This window comes from Condylura cristata, unplaced genomic scaffold, assembly GCF_000260355.1.
Source record: "Condylura cristata isolate star-nosed mole 26May11 unplaced genomic scaffold, ConCri1.0 scaffold00014, whole genome shotgun sequence".
Lineage (NCBI taxonomy): Eukaryota > Metazoa > Chordata > Mammalia > Eulipotyphla > Talpidae > Condylura > Condylura cristata.
In genome coordinates, this window is record NW_004567115.1 from 3,273,675 (window position 1) to 3,289,747 (window position 16,073).

The window sequence follows — 16,073 nt, forward strand, 5'->3', positions numbered from 1 at the left end:
GTCCATGTCAAAGAGTTTGCATCTTTTTGAGTGCAAGCAAAGATATATGAAGCAGTACCTCTTCATTCAGAGAATTAAACTGAAAAGACACATTCGAAATTCAATCGTGAACCAGGGCTAAAATAACCATAATGAACACTGGAAATCACAAAGTGGTCACAGAATCAATAGCAACTTTATAACTGAAATCCATGTATGTTGCCAGTTCCCCTGACTCTGCAACAGAAAATATGCTAGAATAGTGACTCTCCTGCCTACTGTTTCTTATGGGATTTTGGCTATGCCCTCTGGGGCATTTTTCATTCTTTAGATAGAATGTGTTTTTAGCTGAGCACTTTATTCATCTCTCTTCCTAAATACAAAAAAAAAAAAAACAGAAGTCTCCACTTTAACAGTCTCAGTCCATTTTAAACTGACTTAGTCCTTTTAATCTGTACTGATAAGCTCTCTTTCAAACTGTACGGCTTGCTTTACATCAGATTTAGTTCACTCCACTGGACATGGTCACATTACTCTTCTTCTCAGGACAAGATTCTCTTTTTCCACTTACTCAAGGCCAGACCACTTCAACATGTGATGACTGGTTTCCAAGAGCAGTCAGAGAACATCTCCTTATACATTAGCACTTTCAAGCCTCTGCTTCCTTCCTAACAGTTTGTCCCAATGGTCAAGACAAGTTGCATCACTAAACCTGCAATAACGGATATTGAAAGAAATCTTTTTTTTTTGACAGCGAAAGCTATGAAACACAGTGTTATTTTTTTTTCATAGCGGATTTTTTTTTAAATAGCAGATATTTCTTGACTTGTGTTTCATATATACTGAATGTTTGTGTCTACCCCCCACCACATACCAAATCATATATGGAAACCTATTACTTGGGTATTTTCTGGTAGGATCTTTAAGAGGTTATTAGGTTATAGGATTGGAAGTTTTGATATGTCATTGTTATGAACATTGATATTCACACAATAATTTTTCCTCAGATGATTTGATACACAATGGAGATGGAAACATGGGAGCAAGAGCATAAGAAGGAGAGAACAATATATAGTTGGAGGACTAACAGGGATAAATTGATGTTTCTTTTTTTTTAATATTTATTTTAGCACACAGAAGTGGGGTCAGGTCAGAGATGTGGGGGTGGTAAGAGGATTCACCAGAGACAGAGTGGGGAGCAGAACAGGCAGATTAATGAAGTACACTGCTGAGGGGAGCAGTGAGCACAGCAAGAGAGGTCTGCCACACTATGTGGATCACCTAGGGGTTTCGGTGAGGGGGGGGCTGGGGATCAAACTAGCCCTGAAGCAGTGGCTGCGGCTCACTTGCAGCGCTGTGCTTTAACCACTGTGCCACCAGGGAGGGCCTAAATTGACTTTTCAAATGATGTAAGGATTATAGAGACAATTCTGTTGTGATGTGGAGACATTAGAAGAAATAACTTGGAGAAAAGTGTGGTCCTGTTACTACCTAGGATGGAGTTATTAAGTTAGAGGGAATTTGGGTTAAGTTCTTATCAATATTCTAAAAAGAATTTTATCACTATAAGTTATTGAAGCTATCTTCATTCCATGAACTGGAGTAAGTTTTGTTGATGCTGTTGTTTTGTTTTCTGAATGTGAAATTGCTAAGAAACAGTATTAACTTTGAGTGCCTCATTTTTTTTGTCTTTGACTATGTAAATATGTGCAAGTTTCATATGCCTCCAAAATTCATGTGGATACATGAACAAATGAGATTTTCAATTGCATTACAGAACCAATTCAAGAGAAAGTTAGAATGTTCTAATTGGAAATTTAAAAATTCAAAATAAGGTGTTACTATGCATAAAATTATATTACCCATTTGTTTTCATCATATATCTACGTAAATAAGAAACCCTATTTCTTTCTGATTCTGACATTTGGGGAAAACTTCAGTAATCCTTGCTATGAATTTCTGATGGAAATACTGGTCCTCAAACTTTAGCATGCTAAAATCATGTGGAGGGATTATTAAGGCACAGATAGCTGCACATCATCCAGAATGTCTGATCCAGTAAGTCTCATATATGCCCTGACAGTTTGTAGTTCTAATAAGTTCCCAGGTGAAACTATTGCTATCACCAATGAAGAATACCTGTTGTAAAGTTTAGTAGCAGAACGAATAGAAACATTTCAGCTAGAATACCATGAAGGGATCAAATCGAGCAAACCATGGAGGTTTATTAATCATTTTGGAAGTTTATTGGAATCATCCAAACCACCCCATCTTCATATATCAAGGTTGGAATCGTCAGATAAATTCTAGAGAATACATAATTTAATAAAGTAATAACAAATTTATCAGCTCATAAGAACTTCTACTAGAACTTCGAAACATCTCTGCTATTAAGCAGATAGCGAGAACACAGCACAATGCTGCTTTCTTAGATTGTGGTGAGAAAAAATGTTAGAATCAATATGGTTATAGCCACACATAGTTTTTGGTCTAATATATCCTGGTTATTTACATAAAAGTAACCTGAATATTACGTTCTGGAATTTAACTTTACTGCCACATTAGTTATTGTCTCTCAGACATATATGACCATTCTAGACTACCAGTTCTAGACTAAATTCTTGAAGTGATTAAAACAGACCTCCCTTAACTTCCGGCCAATCCACCAAAAGTTTACTTGAATTCACACACACACACACACACACACACACACACACACACACACTTTTGTAACCTTCTTTGCCAGGAATGAACAATGTAAAGGGAAGTGACCAGGTATCCCCACCCTCCTGCCTTAGCCTCTATGATAGATGCCTGCAGTCTTACACCATGTTGATGGCCGCGCATGGAGTGTGGTGTGCTCGTGGGCACAGCACCTGAGCCGGGAAACAGAGCATTTGGCGAAGTCACAGAGGATGGCAGCAGCATAGGAGTGTACAGTGGAGACCAGGGAGTGAACACCAGAGAGCCCAGAAAGAGTAAAGATTCAGGGGGGGAAGAGAGGGGATTAAGAGGCTCCCGGACCCCTGCCTAACCTGCACCTGGTTGCCTCCCTGCAAATGGTGTAGAAAGATCATTATGAGCTAGAAAAGCCACTGAGGGCTCCAGGACTCTCCTTTACCCATCTGCCTGGATCATAGAGGACCTGTTGTGTCCTGCAGGTGCTACAAAAAGGTACTTGCCTTTCCTCCCATCCAAAAATAGAAATAAATGCAGGACACTAGTTACTTTTTTCCTTCCCAATCAATAATCTCTTTTCAATCACACCTTCTAGAATAGAGCATTACTCGCTATGATATTTAAATCAGCAACATTAACAAAATGTTGTGGCTTCTTAAAAAGACAAAATCCATGAGACCTCTTTAGGGAGCCCTACTACATCTTAAATTCTGTGGGTGGAGCCAATCAATCTGTATTTTGACAATGTGTCAAGGTAGGGGCCTCCCTGGTGGTGTAGGAGTTAAGGCATCAGTACTATCAAGCTATCCGCAGCTACTGTGGCATGAGTATGATATCTGGCTGAGGAGCTGAGACACAAAATGCAGCAGACTCCTCCTGTGTGGCCTGCTGCTCATCTCAGCAGTGTTTTTCGGTCAATCTGCTGCTCTGCTCCCCACTCTGTCTCTGATAAATCCTCTTACCCCCTGAACTTCTGGCCTATACTCCAGTTCTTATATGTGTGTGTGTGTATATATATATATATTAAAAAAATACAGGGTGAATGTAATTTGGATTGTCACTGAACTATGGAAAGCACCAGAGTAGCACAGTGGTTCTCAAACTGGCTACATATTGGAATTACCTGAGAGCTTTATGAAACTAGTGATGCTATTCTCTGCCCCCCATAGAGAGGCACTGGAATTTTTAGATGCTCTTTAGGTGGTTCTCGGGTTCAGTCATTTGGAACCCACCCCTAAGAACATTTCCATCAATATTTAAATATGCGCAGGATGCTCAGATTTTTACCTCAGTGGCATATCTACCTCTGCCTTTAGCATCGTGTTATTGTTTTTTCCTATCTAAGCTTGAATTTTCTCTATTTTCGTTTCCATTTCCTCCTCTCCTGTTTACCTGTTTTCTATGATTTCTTTTACATTCCCATCATTTTTTTTTTCATGGAAGGGATCTTTTAACACCTTACCATACTTGATGTTTTTATCACACTTGGCATTTTCATAGTTCCTTAGTGAACTCCTTTGTTGGTCTCTATTCAGTCCATTCTCTTGTTTTCTCTCTCTCTCTTTTTTTTTTTAAGCTTTATTTCTGCATATAGAACTGGGGTACAGGCCAGAGGTGCGGGGGGGGGGAGTGAGAGGATTGATCAGAGACAAAGTGGGGAGCAGAATAGGCAGATTAATGTAGTACAGTACTGAGGGGAGCAGCAGGCAAGACAGGAGAGGCCTGCCACACTATGTGGATCACCTGCCAGGGCTGGAGATCAAACTCACACTGAAGCAGCTGCTGTGAGCTTGCAGTGCTGCCTCCTAACCCATTGCACCACCAGGGAAGGCCATTTTTCCTAATTTCTTTCATTTGTTCTCAGTCTAATAGTTCTCCTACTGTGTCCATTGCTTAAATGTAGACTTTATCCAAGTTTCCATCTCAGGCACTCTTCTGGACTATCTAACTTTTTACATGACAAGAAAATTAGAGATGTAGAGTTTTTTTTTTTTTTTAAATATTTATTTATTTATTTGTGCATACAGAACAGGGGTACAGGCCAGAGATGCAGGGGCAGTGAGAGGCTTCACCAGAGACAGAGTGGGGAACAGAACAGGCAGATGGACGAAGTACACTGCTGAGGGGAGCAGCGGGCGGGCCAGGAGAGGTCTGCCACACCATGTGGTCACCTCCGGGGCAGGCGGGAATCGAACTCGTGCGGAAGCGGCCTTAGATTCTCAGTGCTGTGCTTTAACCCGCTGCGCCACCAGGGAGGGCCCGAGATGTAGAGTTTTTTAATTAACTTATTTATCAAGGAATATCATGTGAGTAGTCTAAAAAGTCAAGCACTACTAAAAAATAGACATTTCTGGCTATTCTCTTCTACTCATATTACACACACACACACATAAACAAACTTGCTTAGATTTTTGTTTGGGATTTCAGTGATTCCATCAATTTTTGGAGAACAGATATTTACACAACAGTGAAACACCCAATCTGATAATATGATATAGCCTTTATGTAGGCCTTTTTATTTGCTGTTATCCAAATTTTATATTTAGCAGAGTAGCAAGCTTACATATACTACTACTTACCATTTTTTACTAGATGTTTTGATGCTATTGCACATGACACTTTTATAATTTTTAATTTTTGTTTTTTGGTATATAATAATGCAATTGATTTTGTATGCTTTTCTCATATACTAAGACCTTGCTAAATTCACTCTATCTCTAACAGTTCATTCATAGTTTCATATATATATACATATATATATATATATTGCATTTGCAAGTCAACTTGTCATTTACAAATACAAATAAATATGCATGATTAAAGGCCTAGACATAAGAATGGAAACCATGAAATACCTGGAAGCAAAGATGGGTGAAACACTACATGGCATACACCTCAGTAACATCTTCAAAGATACAGCACCCAACACAATGATAGTGAAGGAAAAGATAAACAGATGGGACTGCATCAAGTTAAAGACCTTACAAAACTAGTGATAAAGGATTGATCTCAAAGATGTACAAAGAACTGGTGAAACTCAACAAAAATAATCAACCCAATCAAAAAATGAGCAGAAGAGCTAAAAAGACACTTCTCTAAAGAGTAAATGAAGATGGCCATCAAGCATATGAAAAAATGTTCAACATCACTTGTAATAAGTTAGATACAAATTAAAACCACAATGAAATACCGCCTCACACCAGTGAGAATGACACATATTAAAACAACTAGCAACAACAAATGTTGGCAAAGATGTGGAGAAAAAGGAACTCTCCTGCACTGCTGGTAGGAATGCAAACTAGTACAACCACTATGGAAAACTGTTTGGAGGTTTTTCAAACTGCTGAAAATGGAGCTTCCATATGGCCCAGCAATCCTACTCCTAGTTATCTACCAGAAAGACACCTGTACCCCATATTTTTTGCTGCTGTATTTACAACTGGAAAGACCTGGAAGCAACCTAAATGCTCAAAAGAAGATGACTGGACTAAAAAGATGTGGTACATATACAAAATAGAATATTACTTAGCAATCAAAAATCGGCTGCAACATGGATGGAGATGGAAGAGATCATGCTCAGTGAAATAAGCCAGTAAGAAAAGGAAAAATAATGGATGGTTTCACTCATAGAAGGAGTATAAAGAACCAGGGGAGAAAATAATAATAATAATTAACAATTATATACCAGAAACATTTTATGGGGGTGGAGTGAGGAATGGGATCAAAAACGGGGGAGAAGTGCACTGGACTATGGTGATGGCACATGGGTGTTTTGGCTATGGGAAGCCCATGGAGATTACAACTGAGATGGAAAAATGCACACAATGATATAAAAATAAATTATTATATTATAAAATAAATAAATATGCATGTTTCAATTTTTATGGATTTTCATTCCTTTTCTTGCTTTATTGAATTAAATAATGCCTTAGTAAATACAAGGATTTCCAGAATAATGATGAATAAAAGTATTGTATAGACATATTTGCTATATTCCCAGCTTTCTTGAAGGAGAAGTATTTTATAGTTTATCCATACATGTTTTTAACTCTAGGGATTGATGATATTGTTAATCAGACTGAGGAATTGTTTCTGTTCCCAAATTACTGATATATTTGCCAACTTTAAATTATTATTATTACTATTATTTTTTGGATATAGTGATAGGTCATGGAAATGTTATCATTATTTTGATCAGATAGTAAATACGATGATGTTATACTACTAACTAAACTTGCATTCTTACAATATCAATCGTATTTCTATATTGCTTTTGATCATGATTTGCTTGTTTTTGCTAAATTCTATTAGTTAATATTCTATTAAAGATTTTAGTGTGTAGTTGTCTTTTCTCATACCATCCTTATTGAATTTATGGAATTGGCCCAGTTGTACGCTGGTGGATGTTAATCATTGGTTTTCTATGGGAAAGAAATGTTGATTTATAATGACAGATGATTGCCTTGTAACCATATTCCCATTATTGTGATTTCAACCTACTAATGTGACATTAGAATATAGAATTGGAAAGAGTTAGTTAAAATTGGGTCTTGTTGGCTTGTACAAACTTGTTCCAGCAAACCATTGTCTGACCTAAAAATTAAGTTGGGATTTGTTCTATCACACTTTATATGCTAAAATAATTAATTTAATGTTGCTTTAACTGCTTCTATAAATCTTATTAGCATTTATAAGTGAGATTAACATTTTATTTTATCATTCCTAATGTATATATATATATATATTTATATGTGTGTGTATAAATATTTAATTTTTTTAAAGTGAAAATAAAATTATCTTTTCTACAAATACTGTGCATCAGCTTAATTGTCTTTCAAGATATGTTACTCTTATTTAATATGTGCCATACTGCCATATTCTAGGAAAAGAAAATGAAGAAAAGAGGAAATAGAAATATTTGGATGATAGTACCTTGATAATACATTTGTAGTGAGCTAAATAATTAGCAGTGTTTTGTTTTTTTTTGTTTGTTTGTTTAGCTAAAACATTAGCGAAGCCATGCTGGGGAATAAAAAAAACAGAAGCTAATCAGAAACGTTGTTTTTGTTTTTGTTTTTCTTTTAGGTAATGAAGCAATTATACATCCACATTGGAAATTCATTAGTTTTAGTTTTGGGTGTTTTCATATAACTTGTCTAAAATAAATGAATGAATGTGATATAGATAGATACTTGCCGAAATGTGAATAAAAGAGAATTTGATAATTTATTTCACCAACCATCCCATCATAATTTTAACGAAATGTTCAAGGTCTGAAGATAACAGAATACAAAATGTTGTATTCTTATTCTTGAGAAACCAGTTAGGGGACTAACATTTTTAAACCAATAGCAGCCCTACTAAGGAAGAGGCAGTAAAAGAAATTTTATAAAATGCTGTGGAACACAGGGAGAGAAAAATGCATTATTCTAGGCATGAGACAAAGTCTACTGATAGTGTTCTAGTTGCTCTCTCTCGCTCTCTTTCTCCTTTTATATATACCTTCCCTCCTTCCCTCATCATATGCACTTAATATGTTGAATAACAATTTCGAGAAAATGAGTTAAAATATTCCTTCAGTAAACTGGAATAAATCATTGTTCTTCCAAGTCCTACAGCTTACTAAAGAGTGTGCTCAAACTAGATAAAGAGGTATTGATAACCAGTGGTAGCACATTCAGGAAAAATGAGTATCATTCTTACTGGAATGAAAAAAAAAACCTTTATCTGAGAGGTATAATTGTTAAATTAGTGACAAAAAGACATGAATTCGTATTATAATTTTCCAGGAACAGTTTTATTTGTTGATTGGTATATGTTTTGCTGGATCTTTAAATAGGAACAGCATAAAAGAATCTCTTCAAATATTTTCCAGAAACAAGTATATTGAAAACTAATGATTGAGTAGTTCTGCTCAAATACAATTAAAATTTCAAAATGGCCATAGCAGCACATTAAATCAAAGAAGGGACCTTTTATGAATGCATGGCCCTTAATCATAAAACCAGTCCTTACCAGAAATCCATATCATTTTACATAATGCAATAAGCCAAATTTTTCTTTTAATTTAGAATGAGAAATGTTAAACTTTGATATGCTGCAAATGCAAGTGTAATCCTACCTCCATAATTCCTACTGGATGATGTACAAACTATGAAATGTTCCACTTTCTTACAGAATTAAGCGATGCAAATTAAAAATTTCATTGAATAGCATATATAAATACAAATACAGAATTCCCTCTAGTAAATTTACTAGTAATTGAATGTATTTTAAAAGTCTGTGAACATTTGTGGCCTTATAATATTGCTATTAATTTTTGAAGCATACTTGTGTTTAATTTAAAATAATCCTTTTATATATTTTCCCTTGCTGTTTGAGATACCCCTCATCTCAATAGTGAGCTGCTAAATCATGTTAAATTCACCACAAATCATTTTAACATTAATTTTTATTTTGAAATATTACATATTTATGATTCATAACATAATTTGTCCATTGTATGTTCTACAGATACATTTGAGTGATATATTTAGGGGTTTGTATCCAACAGAAAGAAAAAGAACAGGAACTAACAACTGGGACTGCATCAAACTAGAAATATTTTACATAGCAAAGAAACTATAAACTCAAAGAAACACCAGTGAATAGGAGAAAATATTTTCCCACTATATATCTTATAAGAAACTGATAACCAAGATTTATGAAGAGCTCATACAACTACACAAATCCAATCCAATAATTAGCAGAACTAAACAGATACTACTCCAGAAATATCATTCAGTCTTAAAACAGGCACATGAAAAAATGTTCAACATCGTTTATTATCAAGACCTTAATGAGCTACCATCTCACACCAGAACAAAATTATGGCCACTAAGGATCATGTGCTAGCAAGGATGCGGAGAAAAGGGAACCCTCCTTTACTGCTAGTAGGAATGCAAATTCTTCCAGCCCTCATGGAAAACAGTATGAAAGTGTATCTAAATATTAAATGTGGATCTGCCATATGACCCATTAACTCTACTCCTGGATACTATCTGCCCCCCCCCAAAAAAAAAAAAAAAAAAAACCAGAAACAATTATTTTAAAAAATTATTTAAAAATAAACTTATACTCCAAAGTATAGGTCAGTACAATAACTTATGATTATCAAATTACAGAAAGAATTTTAATGTCTGCAGATAGAAGACTTGATCAAAAGATGTACTATATCCACAAGGGAATACTACTCAGCAATCAAAAAGGGTAAACTCATGCCATTTACAATATGGATGAAACTGGAAGGTGCAAAGTGAAATATGTCACATGGATAAAGGTAAATTCTGAATGGTGTCATTAAGATGTGGAATACAGAAAAACAAAAAAAAAATAATGTTCAGATGAAGATAAGCTTAAAAACTAATCCTTGAAAGCTAACTAAAGTATCTAATATAATTGGAAGAGGTTAGTAAAGGAATAAGAACACAGAGGGAAGGGAGCATAATGGACTATGATAGGGATTCGTGAGTGATTTTGATGGTAGATGCACTATGGTCATAACACCTGATGCAGGTAAACTAAAATGACCTCAAATAAAAATTAATTACCATTAATAAAAATTAAAATTGGCTGAGCCTCTAAGAAGATTTTTTATTTGTTTTTTTTTTTAAAGATTTATTTATTTATTCGTACAGAACTGGGGTACAGGCCAGAGACGCGGAGGGTGAGAGGATTCACCAGAGACAGAGCGGGAAGCAGAACAGGCAGATCGACCAAGCACACTGCTGAGGGGAGCAGCGGGCGGGCCAGGAGAGGTCTGCCACGCCATGTGGTCACCTCCGGGGCAGGCAGGAATCAAACTCATGCGGAAGCGGCTCTTTAGTTTCTTAGTGCAGTGCTTCAACCCGCTGCGCCACCAGGGAGGGCCAGAAGATATTTTTTAAATAAGGCATACCATTGCTTAAAAGGTACTGAAATGATGTTCAAGTCTCTAATCATTAAGGAATTGAAATAAAAATATCATAGTTGGTTATTAAAATAGCATTAGGAAGTAAAATATAACTACTAAGATTTGTTAGCAAAAATGTTGAGAAAGGGGCACCACTGGGGACTACTGAAGGGAATATAAATCAGTGCAGTCACTATGGGAAGCAGTATGGAGTCACCTCAAAAATTTAAAAATAGAATTATGATATAATTAATCAATTCCATCTCTAAGGACTTGTTTGGACAAAAGGAAAACAGTAACTGAGAAAGATACCTGCATCTCCACATTCACTGCATCATTATTTACCACATCCAAAATATGGAAACAACCTAAGTGCCTATTGATGAAGAAATGAATAAAAAAATAAAGAAAATGTCACACATACAGACACACACACACACACACACACACAGAGAGGAATATTATTCAACCATAAAAAGAAATATTTCCATCTGTGACAGCATGGATAGATCTTGAATATTTTACTAAGTAAAATAAGTCAGAAGAAGACAAGTGCCTTAAGATCTCAGTTAAAGGAGAAATCTGAACAAAAAAAAAAAAGAAAAGAGAGAGAGAACCATGTTCAGAGATAAGGAAAATAGATTCAGTGGTGAGGAGAAGGCAGTAGTCAAATGAAGGATGAAGAGGATCAGAAGGAGCACAATTACAATTAAAACGTACTCCTTGAAATATGTATACATAAAATTTATGTACACATGTATTTCATGTATATATATGTATGTGTGTATATGTACGTATATATATGCATATATGTGTGTGCATCTTGTACATGTGTGTGTGTGTGTCGTAAAAAAACAGTGAATGTGAGGAGGAAGTTAGAGGGTTAACTGGAAATCCAGAATAAAATCGTATTTTATTTTAAAAGGTGCTCAGTATCACCTTTTAAAACTAAAAGACTAACAGCTTTCTTTATGCTACATATGAATATGGACACTTAACTCTTTGATGTTTCATTAATCTATATATTATATTATCGAAATAATAGTACTAATGCAAATTTATTAGGGACTTTCTCTGTACTTGGCACTGATTTAAATGCTTTCCAAATCTGATAGCTTTAATCTTCTTACTAGTTCTGTAAGGTAAATCTAAGATTCCACTATATGCACAGAGTAACCTAAAATGACTAGATCATCTGATTCACCCTAATTAAGATACCTCTGAGATGTTTGAACGGGCCAGATGATGCAGTTTAATGCTCACCAAGTTTTCTTTCCTCCAGATATACCAAATTATTTACAAAGGTATAGTCTCCTAAAATCTTCACAATAAACCCAGGAAAGGTAAAGGGTTGTAGTAGTACAAAGGATATTGCAGAAACTATTTTCCCTGCCCTTGCCAAGAATGAGAAGGAATTTTTCAAACAGACTTTGTTTTCTTTTCTCTCCTCTTTAGCCTTGATGGCACTGGAGACAAGCAGTGCCCAGGGTGCTTTATTGTTTGTGTGTGTTTATTTGTTTAACTGGAGAGCAATTAGAGTTCCTGGAGAAGTGCAAGATTCTTATATGCCCAGTGACCCCCTTGCCAAAAGACCAGGACAGGTTCCAGTATACATCCAGTTGCAAAGGACGGTTGAGATTGACATTTCAGATATCCATGATGTATGTCCAGGGCTTATGGTTTAACTGTGGTTTTCTGACTTGGCACAGTTTATGAACTTGAATTTGAAGAGTGGGCATACAAGACAGTGTAGTGCTGTACTCAGCGAGGGCCCCATGTAAATGCTGTTTTGCAGTAGAAGGCTGCTTCAGCCATCAGGGCTGCCTCCTTGCAAAGCTGCAAACCACAGCTTCACCAGCCTTTTCCTCTCCAGCCATGTCTCTATTTCCTCTGTTTGCGTGGTAATGTATGCTGTCTACAACTGGAAATGCCAACAATTCTGAATTAAAAGCTCTCTGTACCATGCAATGCTAACAGCCTAATATATAGACACAGTTCAGTTTCCTAATCTGGAAATCATCTGACAAAAGCCAAAAGTCAGTCTTCAGATCAACACATAGCACTCTTTGTCCTTGTTGAGTGACTGCAGAATCTAAAATAATCCGCTCAGTGTAAGGAGAGAATTAAGTTAACAGAATTCATGCTGTATCTACTGGAAATTATGTTGATTTACCTAACTCATAAAATTACATCTTAAAATTTAAAATATGAGAAACAAATTAGAACACGTAGTAGGGAGAAAACTAATGGCTATAGGGAGAGGGAATGAATACACACTCTTTGCACTATGTTGTAAGGCAAATTGTAAATGTATTTTACTTTGCTTAAATTCATTAATTTCTGGGTCCAATTTCAAAAGTACGATTTAAGACTTGGAACAGAATTCTAAATTCTCTTTTTCTTTCTATCTTATATTTTGAAAAAAAATCAAATCTACTTTTTTCCCCTAGATTCACCAACTATTAAATGATGCCAATTATTGTATGTATGTGTGTAAGGATGGATGGATGGATGGAGAGATTTAATTAATCTGTTTTAGTAAATTTATTTATGGCTCATAACAGCTGGAATGCCCAAGTTAATATTGAAAGTAACATCAAACCTTTTGTTAGGAAAATGTTGCATTAAACATTAAACTATCAAATGGTTCTTTATTTACTGTAAGTAACACTGTTGAAGTGAGGACAGCAACACACAAAGTTGTTGGTTGCTCTTGACAAAAGAATTTCACAGAGCACCAGATTGAAGCCATAGAATATTTTGTCAGGAAGTAATAGGACAGACCACTGCAAGAAGCAGGGGGCATCTCAGAAAGCCTGGGAGCCACACTGACCAGTAAAGCAGGAGGCTTTTAAGCCTTTTCCTTTCTAGGGGTCCCTCTTAATAATACAAGACTTATTCCTATCACACCAGCCAATTCCTGACCAATTGGAAACCCCCTCCTCCCTCAAGGAAAAAACCCTTCCCAGGTCTCCCACACCTGCCAAGCCTTATCTGTTTCTTGAAATTGTCCTGGTTTTGAAAGTTAAAAATAAGACTATATTTTTCATAACTGGCTTTTATTTTGCTATATTTTTGAGATTTATCCATGATGCATGTGGCTGTAATTTGTTTCTACTACAGCATACTTAAGAAATTATAGCATACTTTGTTTAGTCTGCCACTGATCAATATTAGAAATGTTTTCTGTTTCTCTCCATATGGATAGTGGTGTCAAGGATAGTTTTGTACATGTCCTTTCTGTACATATGTAGAGCTGTTCAAAGGTGTGGAAAGTTCAGGACTGAAGTTTCTATAAAGGTGTGATCTGTTTCCTAAATACCAGGGATTTTTATCACTGAAACTTAGGATCAATTCTTGAACACCTTTGGCTGGCTTAGACTTGCACACAAGCCTTCTCAATGTGTTCCAGAATGTTTTATATATTTGGAAATATTGTAAAATCTGACTAGGTTCTAAGCCTAGTTCTCTTTGCCCAATTATTAGTAAGACAACCCCTTGGGCTAGGAAGTTACATACTAACTTACACTGCAGTGATCTGGTTAGCTTGATTAGGCTTGACCTTTTTTAGACATATAACTAAGTAACTATTTCCTGTGCCCATTTTGTCATCTATAAAACTGGCTTAATAGTATTTGTTATTGAGACATGTTTTTTTTTTTAAGATTTATTTATTTGTGCATACAGAACTGGGGTACAGGCCAGAGGCTCAGGGGCGGTGAGAGGCTTCACCAGAGACAGAATGGGGAGCAGAACAGGCAGATCAACGAAGTACACTGCTGAGGGGAGCAGCGGGCGGGTCAGGAGAGGTCTGCCACACCATGTGGTCACCTCCAGGGCAGATGGGGCTCGAACTCATGCAGAAGCGGCTTTAGATTCTCAGCGCTGTGCTTTAACCCGCTGCGCCACCAGGGAGGGCGGAGACATGTTTTTATAATTAAAGATAATGTAGCCAAACTGCTTGGTCCTTTGCCTAATACTTGATATACATTCAGTAAATTATAGTCTTGGTTGATGTTGTTATTTTGATATCACTCAGAAGTCAGAAATGTGGAAATGTAACAATGTTCCATATTCCCTGCCCCACTTAATGAAGGTAGAGCTGAGCTGCCATGGAGCGGGAAGGAGAAGGATAAAATGAGCTTGGGGAAAAGACTTGAAGAAGCAGAGAGAGACAATGAAGAAGCTGCATTTGCTCCTTGGCTTTGGAATTGCACCAGGGACTTGTGGGACATGGAAGAGGACACTTGGAAGAGCTGATAATGGCAGCCTTTATCTTAACTTCAACTTTGATTTTGCTCTTTTCCTTCCACACTTTCCTGGTCCCTTCTGCCCCTTTCCTATGGCCCCTTGCTAGCAAATGCCTTAGACTTGTGGCAGGCTTTCAGGCCTCAGTGGCCCTTCTGAGTCATAAGTCAAGCAAATAGATTCGAAGGTCAGAACAGGATAGGAATAAGGAAGTCTCCAGATATAAGGGCAACCAATTCCCAAAAGGTACTAATCAAAATCTCTGCCTTCCCTACTAGGAAAGCAGACATTGCTGGACAAGGGCAACAGAAAAGGACTCTAAGATAAGAGTTAAGATGCAAGCTGTAACTCTGGACACAGAGGTGTTAAGGCAGAGTGAGACCACCAAGTACTAACCAATCGCAGAGAGACTGATGAGGCTTTAGAATAATTAGGGGAAGGAGATAAATATTCCTTGAGACACGATTCCACAGAGGCTTCCTTGCCCCTCCTCCCTGTCACAATCCACAGACCCACTTTTTTTCTGTTCCTTTTAGTTTTAGTAAACTTTTCCTTATATCCATTTTTCTAAGTTATACTACTTGTTCTTATACTACTTTTCCTTATACTACTTTTCCATTTCTCTTTTCACCTGCTTGTCTGATTGTCAGCGAAGTCCCTACTGTGGCTTCATGAGACAATGGCCCTTGGTGGTCTAGTGGCTGGGACTCGGCCCTGCCACCTCAGCAGCCTGAGATCCATTCCTGGCTGGGGGACTAGTCCTGAAAACCTGAAATTCCAGTAACCCCACTTTGGGCCAATCCTGTTTCACTGGGTATTGACCCACCAGAGGACTTATGCCTTTGGGTGTTTCATTGGGAAGCTATTATTCTTCTCTGTGATATGCACACTAGTTCTATTCAAGAACTATTCAAGTTCTTTTCTATTAAAGGTCTCCCAAACTAAGAATGGGCTTTGTCTTTATGTAGTGAATAGTAGATCCCATTTAAAACTTCAAAGTTTATGGGCCTCCCTGATGACACAGGGAGTTAAGTCTTAGCACTAAGAAACGATCTACAGCCACTGCAGAATGAGCTGGATTCCTGGCCAGGGGGGTGATCCTCATGGCCCAGCAGACTTCTGCTGTCTCACCTGCTGCTCCCCTTAGCAGTATATTTCAGTACATTCACCTGTTCTTTCCCTCCTCTGTCTCTGGTGAATCCTCTCACCACCTGTGACTTTGGTCTACACACCAGTT